The sequence below is a fragment of the Phacochoerus africanus genome, chromosome 9, assembly GCF_016906955.1.
Source record: "Phacochoerus africanus isolate WHEZ1 chromosome 9, ROS_Pafr_v1, whole genome shotgun sequence".
Lineage (NCBI taxonomy): Eukaryota > Metazoa > Chordata > Mammalia > Artiodactyla > Suidae > Phacochoerus > Phacochoerus africanus.
The window spans coordinates 126,311,676-126,322,042 of record NC_062552.1 but is presented as its reverse complement, the minus strand read 5'-3'; positions in this window follow the sequence as shown (position 1 = coordinate 126,322,042).

Genomic DNA, 10,367 nt, shown 5'->3' with positions numbered 1-10,367 from the left:
GGAGCTGGAGCTGCCAGCCTATGCCAGAGCCACAGCAACGCGGGATCCGAGCCGGGATCCGAGCCGCGTCTGCAACCTACACCACAGCTCACGGCAATGCCGGATCCTTAACCCACTGAGCAAGGGCAGGGACCGAACCCGCAACCTCATGGTTCCTAGTCGGATTCGTTAACCACTGCGCCACGACGGGAACTCCTTTTTTTGTTTTGTTTCGTTTTGTGTTACAGAGTCTTTAAAAAAGACACCCATATATTTCTCGTCTCAAAGGCACTTTGTTGTCCACAATGTCCAAACAAGAGAAAATGCCAGAAAAGGAACTTAGCGTTACTCATTAATCCCAACAGACTCAAGCGCTGCCGACGTGGGGGCATCTTACAAACTCCTGTCCCTACCGCGTTTGCACAAACGGCTATTTTGTTGTGAAGCATCTGACTGGGGTTCCTGTGCGGCACAGTGTGTTGTCGCTGCTGTGGTGCACGTTTGATCCCTGGCCTGGGGACTTCTGCATGCCACAGGTGGCAAAAAAAAAAAAAAAAAAAAAGAATCTGAACAAAGAATGTTCACCCACCACCCCGTAGACGTTATAGGATCATGTGAAGTGCAGACTGGACGGCAGCACCTGCCCCTCGGCCCATGCGACCCGCCGACCCCCTCCCCGGTGTGCAAACCCTTCGATGTGCGAATCCTGCCAGAGGTACTGCACCGTGCATTTGCATTTCTCACTGAACGTCGTGTTGTGAATATTTTCTCCAATCATAGAAGAGGACCCGGTCATTTTTTTTTTCAATGGCCACATTGTCGTGTCGTGTAATTATTTTCCTCTTTCCCTCTTGTGGGATGTTTTGGGATGTTCCAGTTTCCCCCACAACAAGAATCTTTGTATATGGAATGACACATGTCCAGTTATTTCTGATGTACATTCCTACAAGTAGAACTGTTACCGCAAAGATCTTTAAGGTGAGAGGAGACTCAATCTCTTTAAGAGACATCTGGCAGAAATACTAGACTGTCTGAGAAATCTCTTAGGTACTCAGACCGTTTAGGGACCCAGAAATATGACTACACTCGGTTATCGCAATCAGAGTTGCACGTTTCTATTGGAAATGTGCTCATAGTCATGGCAACAGATTCTAAAGCCTTAGAAACATTGTAAGACCCTCTGTTTAAACAACAGATTCATTGTAGCTGAGAAATTCCAAGCTGGTAACAGGGTGAATGTTCAGACAAGGCCCAGTTTGGTGCTGGAAAATAAGATTCACCCACGTAAGTTGTCTGAATTCAACACCTTATCAAAGCAAATTCTTCCACCAAGGTTTATAATTCAGAATGATGTCTTTCCTTTCATGGTTTCACGGTAAAGGAGGCGTCTTCAACTCTTTCTCGGATTCCTCTTGTTAACGATGCAGACTTGGGCTTTTCAGGCCGGGCTCTGGAAATTCATCAGGTGGCCCTTGAAGGAAAAAACAGATTGCGCCAGAAAGAGAAAGTAAATTAATGCGATCTTAATTAACAACAGCTGAATATAGCAATATAATTTCTCCTCATTGAAGGGTAGAAACTTTTTAATAGATACTGCAATAATCAATTCCAAAAAGGCTTAAGTCAATCCATTCTTCCATTGGGAGGGAGCCTCATGGTTTTGCCAGAACTGCAGGCAATTCCTGGAGGTAATTACCTTGTTTACTTTTTGACAATGTGATAGGAGACACACACGATTCACATATTTTATGCTTAAAAAGGGCTTTATTGAGATAAAATTGACTTGTGATAAACTGCATACATTTAAAGCATCCAGTTTAGTGTATTTTCATATAAATATATATTTTTCACACACTCCTGAAACCGTCTCACTGATTCAGATAAACACATTCCATCATCACCAGTCTCTTCCTGCGCCGTTGTAACTCCCCCAACCCTTCCTGCTCGAACCCCCCAGACACAGACAGATCAGCTTTCTTTTTTTTTTTTTTGGTCTTTTTGGTCTTTTTGTCTTTTTCTAGGGCTACGTGTGTGGCATATGGAGGTTCCCAGGCTAGAGGTCGAATCGGAGCCACAGCTGCTGGCCTACGCCAGAGCCACAGCAACGCGGGATCCGAGCCGCATCTGCAACCCACACCACAGCTCACGGCAACGCCGGATCCTCAACCCACAGAGCAAGGCCAGGCATCGAACCCGCAACCTCATGGTTCCTAGTCGGATTCGTTAACCACTGAGCCACGACAGGAGCTCCAGATCAACTTTCTTAGCTACCTCGGCTACGGTGTCCTCAAGGCCATCAGGTGCTCCCCATCTCCGCTTTGGCAGTGTAATTCTCACAGTCCTGTGGAGGACCATTTGGCAGTGTGACAAGGTGACAAGTGCACAAACGGTGAACCAGCCATCCCCCTTCTGGGAAAGAATCTTATCAACACAGCAATATCCATGCAAAATGTCCCAGGTACCAGATAGTCACTTCGATTGTAGGAACGAATGCTGGAATCTCCCTAAATATCCATCAGTAGACACAAGGGGAAATAATTGTCCAAACGATGGAGTACTATATAGCCAGGAAAGAGAATGAGGAAGTTCTCTGTGTTCCGACACAGGAATTACCCTCAGATACAATGTAAAGAGGGAAGTGTGTGTGCAGAGCAGTGGCTGGTATGCGTGCCTCTCCGTCTTTGAGGACCTTCAGGAGAGCCATGACCCTGACCTTGCCCCTCTAATCCCATCCCACCCCACCCCCGCCCCCGCACCAGGAAAGAGGAGGAAGCATCACCTGACTGGCAGTTGGGGGGTGGTATTAAGCCTCTTTCTCTCTCTTTGATTTGTTGATGTGGTCCACTCATCTCCTCTGTCTCCAGTGTTGGGGGATCTCCTGGGAGAAGCCCCGCTGCCCACCTGCAAGGGGTCTGCCTGCCCAGTGGAGGTTCTCAGTACCAGACAGCTCACACCTGAGGTTAAAGCCACAGTCTCCATGCCAGCTTTTCCAATAATGACAAAGACATTTTGCTCTTCACCTTCCTGCCCAACTCAGGTTGTGTCCAGGTAGGCCGTTTACTGGATCCCCAACAAGCAATGAGATTGTGTTCCGATAGTTTATTTTATTTATTTATTTATTTACTTAGCCTTTTGGCCTCTTCTAGGGCGGCTTCCCGTGGCATGTGGAGGTTCCCAGGCTAGGGGTCCCATCGGAGCTGTAGCCGCTGGCCTATACCAGAGCCATAGCAATGCGGGATCCGAGCCGAGTCTGCGACCTACACCACAGTTCACGGCAACGCCGGATCTTTAACCCGCTGAGCGAGGCCAGGGATCGAACCCGCAACTTCATGGTTCCTAGTTGGATTCGTTAATCACTGAGCCACCCCGAGGGAACTCCTATATTCTGATCGTTTATATACCTGCTAAACATGCATTTTACAAGGTATGTGTGTATTTCGTGTGTGTGGTAAAATACACAACTTAAAACCTAGCATCCTAACCACCTTGAAATCACAGCAGTATTAAATGCATGTGTTCACCTGTGGTGCAAGCATCATCACCATCCATCCCTCTTTTCATCTTGTAAAACTGAAACTTTAGGAGTTCCTTGGTGGCACAGGGGGTAGAGGGTCTGGCATTGTCACGGAGGTGGCACGGGTCCAGTCCCTGGCCTGGGAACTTCCTCATGCCACAGGTGCAGCCTAAATAAATAAATACACTCAGGAGTGGTTGAAAGGGGCTTGAGAGGTGTAACAGGACACTCCTTTCACTCTAAAAACCCCCGGAAACTTTATAGATATTAACCAGTGTGCCTCCAGTCTCTCTTGCCCCGGCTCTCGGCTTCCCGTCTATGATTTTGAAACTCTAAGGACCTCATCTAAGCGGAATCATACAGTATTTGTCTTTTTGTGGACTGGCTTATTTCACTAAGCATCATATCCTCAAGTTACATCCATGTTGTAGTGTGTGTCAGAATGTCCTTCCTTTTAAAGACTGAATGATTCATTCCATTTTAATTCAGTGGAACTCCACTTTAATCCCACTGTCTGGATATCCACCTTGCACTTATCCATTCACCCATCGATGGACCCTTGAGCTGCTTCTATGCTTTAACTATTGGGAATAATGCTGCTGGGAGCATGAGTGTGCAAATATCTCTTTGAGTTTCTCCTTTCACATCCTTTGAGTACACACCCAGCAGCAGCATAGTGGATCAGAGGGCACATTCCTTTTTAAACTTTTTGAGGACCCTCCCTAGGTTTTCCCCAGTGGCTCTACCATTTTTTGTTCCTACCACGAGTGCCCCAGGGCTCTAACCTCTTACATCCTCACCAGCGCTTGCCACTTTTGGGGTTTTGGAGAGTAGGCATCCTAAGGGGTGAGGTGGGCATCTCATTGTAGTTGTGATTTCCATTTCCCTGATGACGAGTGATATTGAGCATCTTTTAAAGTGCTTATTGGTTATTCATATGTTATCTTTGGGAAAATGTCTGTCCCAATCTTTGGCCTATATTTCTTTTTTTTTTTTTTTTTTTTTTTTTTTTAGAGCTGCACTTGCAGCATATGGAAATTTCCAGGCTGGGGTGGAATTGGAGCTGCAGCTGCTGGCCTATGCCACAACCACAGCAACACAGGATCGGAACCGGGTCTGCAACCTACACTACAGCTCACAGCAACACTGGATCCTTAACCTACGAGCAAGACCAGGGATGGAACCCGAATCCTCACGGATACTAGTCGGGTTCATTACTGCTGATCCACAGTGGGAACTCCCTCTTTTGCCTGTTTTTGAACCAGATAGTTTGGGGGTTTTTTGTTTGTTGTTTGTTTTCTGCTTTTTTTTTTTTTTGGTCTTTTTGCCATTTCTTGGACCGCTCCTGCGGCATACGGAGTTTCCCAGGCTAGGGGTCGAATCGGAGCTGTAGCCACAGGCCTGCGCCAGAGCCACAGCAACGCGGGATCCGAGCCGTGTCTGCAACCTACCTCACAGCTCACGGCAATGCCGGATCCTTAACCCAATGAGCAAGGGCAGGGACCGAACCCGAAATCTCATGGTTCCTAGTCGGATTCGTTAACCACTGCACCACGACGGAAACTCTTGTTTTCTGCTTTTTAGGGCCACACCTGTGGCATGTGAAGGTTCCCAGGCTAGGGGTCTAATCAGAGCTACAGCTGCTGGCCTACACCACAGCCACAGCAACGCAGGATCCAAGCTGCATCTGCAACCTACACCACAGCTCATGGCAACACCAGATCCTTAACCCACTGAGCGAGGCCAGGGATTGAACCTGTAACCTCATGGTTCCTAGACAGATTGGTTTCCACTGTGCCACGATGGGAACGCCTTTTTTTCTTTCTTTCTTGATTTTTAATGTAAGCATTTATAAATATAACTTTCCCCTTAGCACTTCCTTTGCACATCCGGTAAGTTTTGGTACATTGTATTTTCAGTTTCATTCATCTCTTAAGCAGTTTTTAATTTCTCATGTGGCTTCTTCTCTGATCCATTTGTTGTTGAAAGTGTATTGTTTGGGAGGTCCTGCTGTGGCACAAGGGGTTAAGCATCTGATCGCAGTGACTTGCGTCACCGCAGAGGCTCAGGTTTACCCCTGTCTGCTCAGGGCGTTCAAGGATCCAGCCTGGCCACAGCTGTCGTATGGCTTGCAGCTGCAGCTCAGATGCCATCCCTGGCCTGGGGTCTTCCATATGTCATGGGTGCAGGCATAAAAAATAAAAGAAGGTAAAGTAAAATAAAGTCTATTTTGTCTGATATTAGTATAGCCACCCTTTTGTGCTTACTATTTGCTTGGAATATCTTTTTCCATCCTTTCACTTTCAACCTGTTTGTGTCTCTTTGGATCTCAAGCGAGCCTCCTGTAGCATATATAGCTGGATCATGTGTTTTTAACCCATTCTGATATTCTCTGTTTTCTGATTGGTCAGTTTATAATTAGTGATGGGGTTCTCTTGTGGCACAGCAGGTTAAGGACCTGGCGTGTCACTGCAGCAGCTTGGGTCATTGCTGTGGAGTGGGTTCAATCCCTGGCCCAGGAACTTTGATATGCATGGGCATGGCCAAGAAAATAAATAAATACGCTAATCACTGGTAAGGAGAAGCTTCCTTCGGGCAATGTGCTGTTTGTTTTCTGCGTGTCTCATGGCTTTTTTGTCCCTCGTTTCCTGCATTACTCTCCTCTTTTGTGATTAGGTGATTCTTTTTGTAGTGAAATGTATAAATTCCTTTCTCATTGCCTTTTGTGTATATTCTATAGCTCGTTTCTGTGTTGTTGCCATGGGGGTTACATTTAGCGTCCTGAAGTTATAACAGCGAATTTAAATGTATACAAGCTTAACGTACAAAACTCTGCTCCTTTATAGCTCTGTCCTCACCTCTTTCATGTCAAAATCATGAAATTCCATCCTTAAACATTGTTGTTGTTTGGGACCCAGCTTGGTCATGCTTACGCTCTTGGCCAGCAGTGTCTGAGGCGCTGGCCTGGGCCTGGGTCTCTCGGAGTGAGTGCCCCTGGCCTTTCCTCCAGCAGGGCCAGTGCTGTGGCTGGGCTAGTCTTGTGCTTCTCATTACGCTCGCAGGAAGCACTTCAGCAAAAAACCATCAGGGAACTTTGAGGAACAATTTTTTTTTCATCTTTTGTCTTTTCAGGGCCACACCCGTGGCATATGGAGGTTCCCAGGCTAGGGGTCCAATCGGAGCTATAGCTGCTGGCCTGCACCACAGCCACAGCAACATGGGGTCCGACCGCGTCTGCGACGTACACCATAGCTCACGGCAGCACCGGATCCTTAACCCACTGAGAGAGGCCAGGGATCGAACCCACAACCTCATGGTTCCTCGTCGGATTTGTTTCCGCTGCACCACAATGGGAACTCCTTTGAGGAACTATCTTTATTACTTCAGGTCCTGGGGGGTACACAGCACATCTGAGGGCCACGCAGTGAGGCTGTGGGGGAGAAGGTGAGAGAGGGAGGGGGGACCTGGGGCTTGGCCCTTACTGGGGTCCAAGAATGGTATCCGGGGTTTTGTGGGTCACTCCTCATTGAAACACAAGAGCAGGGGTTACGGTGTGGCAGAGTGGCGGTCGGGTCCCTCCCTACCAAGCGGTCGGTTTTCTAGGTCTCCCACAGGGCTCTGAAACGGGAACTTCCAGCGTGTGGGAGGCCCAGCTCCTGAACTGGTTGGTTTGGTAGAAGCTGTTTTATACAGCTGGCGTTTTAGTTAAAGTGGATGTCTTTTGGAGTTCCCTTGGGTGCAGCCAGTTAAGTATCCAGCATAGTCACAGCCGTGGCACAGTCATGCTGCTGGGGCACAGAGTCAATCCCTGGCCCAGGAAATTCTGCATGCTGGGGGCGTGGCCCCCCAAATAAATAAATAAATTAATTAATTAATTAAATGGATGTCTCTTGAAATGGGTATCTCAGCCCTTTCGCTACAATGAAAAGCTTAATGTTGGGTACTTCAATGTACTTGTATTCCTAAACACATAAACGAATAATTCTTTCAAATGCATCATTATCCCAAATGATGTAGAAAGCAGGATTTCGAATTACGAACTAAAGTTACAGTAATGTTTTTTCCTTTAAACGCATTGGTCTCGGAGTTCCCATCGTGGCGCAGCGGAAGCGAATCCGACTAGGAACCATGAGGTTGCAGGTTTGATCCCGGGCCTCGCCCCGGGGGTTAAGGATCCAGCATTGCCATGAGCTGTGGTGTAGGTCGAAGATGAGGCTCGGATCTGGTGTTGCTATGGCTGTGGTGTAGGCTGGTGGCAACAGCTCCCATGAGACCCCTAGCCTGGGAACCTCCATATGCTGCAGGTGTGGCCCTAAAAAAGACAAAAAAAAAAAGACTCACAGTGAAGTAACCCCTCCCCCGCCTGTCTCCCTCCCCCCCCCCCGCCCCTCTTGGGCACACACACTTGGGTGCTCACGCACACTCTTGGGCACACACACTTGGGTGCTCACGCACACTCGCAACGAACCTCTATGAGTTCCCGGTGTGTGCTTCCCGGCTGCCTTAAGGGGCACACAGGCAGACACAAGTGTATACTTTTTTCTACCTCTATTTCTCCGACGGCAGCTCACCGCCAACGGCTCTGCATTGTGATCTTTTTCCTCAACATTGTGTGTTGCAACAGTTTTCAGATTGGAACTGAGAGGACTTCCTCCTTCCTGCCTCGTATTCCCTCGCTCGGGGTGCTGCCATCCCTCTACTTTGCTTCTGCCGTCGAAGTGACTGGCTGGCTCCCGCTGGCTCCCGTGGCGTCTTGCATGGATGTTTCAGGGCTGATAAGATACGTCCCGAGCAGGGGGCAGGCTGGTTCACGGCTGTATGCGTGGCCGCGAATGGCCCTCCAGGAAGCCACACGAACCACCTCCCGGAGCCTCGGGCGCCTGGTGGCCGTCCGCCCTGCCCACCCATGCGACACCCATACACTTGGGTTTGGGCTGGTCTCGTGAACACTTTCTGCACATCTTTTGAATGTAATGCCCCAAATTTCTCCCCCAGGGCCTCTCCTGTCTCCTCGCAGGCCTTCCCTGGCTGAGAAAGAGTGTGGTCTCCAGCGAGGTTAGTGTCTATTTCTTTCTTTCTTTCTTTGTCTTTTTAGGGTTGCACCTGCAGCATATGGAGGTTCCCAGGCTAGGGGTCCAATCGGAGCTGTTGCTGCCAGGCTACACCAGAGCCGCAGCCACACGGGATCCGAGCCGCGTCTGCGACCTGCACCACAGCTCATGGCAACGCCAGATCCTTAACCTGCTGATTGAGGCCAGGGTTCGAACCCACATCCTCATGGTTCCTAGTCGGATTCGTTAACAGCTGAGTCACGAGGAGAACTCCCTTCCCTCTCTGGGGGTCTCTCTCGCTCCCGCCCCCCCCGCCCCCGCCACACTCAGCCAGCCCTCAGCTCTCAACTTCCCTAAAACAGGAACCCTTCCCAGTTGCCATCTCCTGGCCTTGGCCCAGCTGTTCCCTCTCCCACACTGTCCCTTCCAGGTCTGGGGTCCCCCACCCATCGTCCCCTCCTTGGTGGGCACTCTCCGTGCCCGCGGACTCTGCCGCGTCACCCCAGCCCCAGAGGGGCACCTGGAATGTGCATCTACTTGCTCCCCGTGCCTCCTGGGCCTCCCAGGAACGTCAGCCCCTTGGGGACCGCCTTGGCCACCTCTCCCCACCCCCGCCCCTGACAGCAGGGATGGGGGAAGGTTGGAGGGTCCCATCCATGCTTGTCCTACATTGACTGTGGCCTCCCTTCCTGTGCCAGGAGCCTGAGGACGGCCGGGTCCTGGGTCTCCCCAACCAGGCTCTCCCCTCGGTCCCCCCACCCTCTGCCTCTCTCCCGCTCTGGGGTGACTCCTTCCCTTAAAGGAATTTTCCTGCTGTGACCAGCAAGTTACTGATTTGGAACCCTTGGCGGTGCCCGAGCTGGTGACCTTGGCAGGACCTCACACGTCTCCCCCCTCCTGCAGGAATAGCAGTGACCGCCAAGGTGCCCCGGCAGCACCCCCGGGCCCCCATGTCCCCTTCTCCTGCCCTTCACCTGCTGGCCCATAGGAAATCGACCGGCCAAGGGTCCCTGCCTCCGGCAGCCTCCTCCCTCTGCTCTGAGAACACTAGCCCACCCCAGTGGTCTCGGTACCCTGGCACTTTCCAGCCCAAATCCATCCTCTTTGGTCCATGAACTTCTGCCTGGATTGATTTAAAACTTCTGTCTGGGAGCCACTGCAGCTCAGTAGGTCAAGAATCCGACTGTGGAGGCGCAGGTGAGATCCCCGGCCTGGCGCCGTGGGTTAAAGGCTCTGGTGTCACTGCAGCTGCAGCACAGGTCACAGCTGCGGCTGGGACTCAGTCCCTGGCCCGGGAACTACCATGTGCTGCGGGTGGGGCCGTAAAAAACCGGAAAGCAAAAACCCCAAGTTCCATCTGGTTCTCAGCCCCGCCTTCCTTCCTGCCCCGTGCTCTGCGGGAGGAACTGGTGGGAGCCCACCTGCCCCTGCACCCCCGGCGGGGTCCCACCCCCCCACCCCGCCTGCCGCCGACCCTGATGTTCCTGGGGAGGGTCTCCTGGCGTCGCTGTCCCCCTTCCCTTCCTCCTTGCTCCCCAGTGCTTGGGGGGGTCCATCCCACCCCCATCTTCGGGACAGGGCCTTCCCCACCCACTGCAGCTGCTGGTGCAGAAGGTCGAGGACTTTCCTGCAGGGCCTCAGACCCTTTCCCTCTGGGCTCCTTTGGGGCCCCTCCCTCAGCTCGGAGGAATGGATTCCCCAGGGTTCCCCCTTCCCTCCCAGGGACTCTACCCTTCCCTGAATGCTGGGCCAGGGCTCCCCCGGTGGAGGAGAGTCGGCTTGTGATGAGTGGGGCCAGCTCTGTGCACAGACCACGGGGCCCC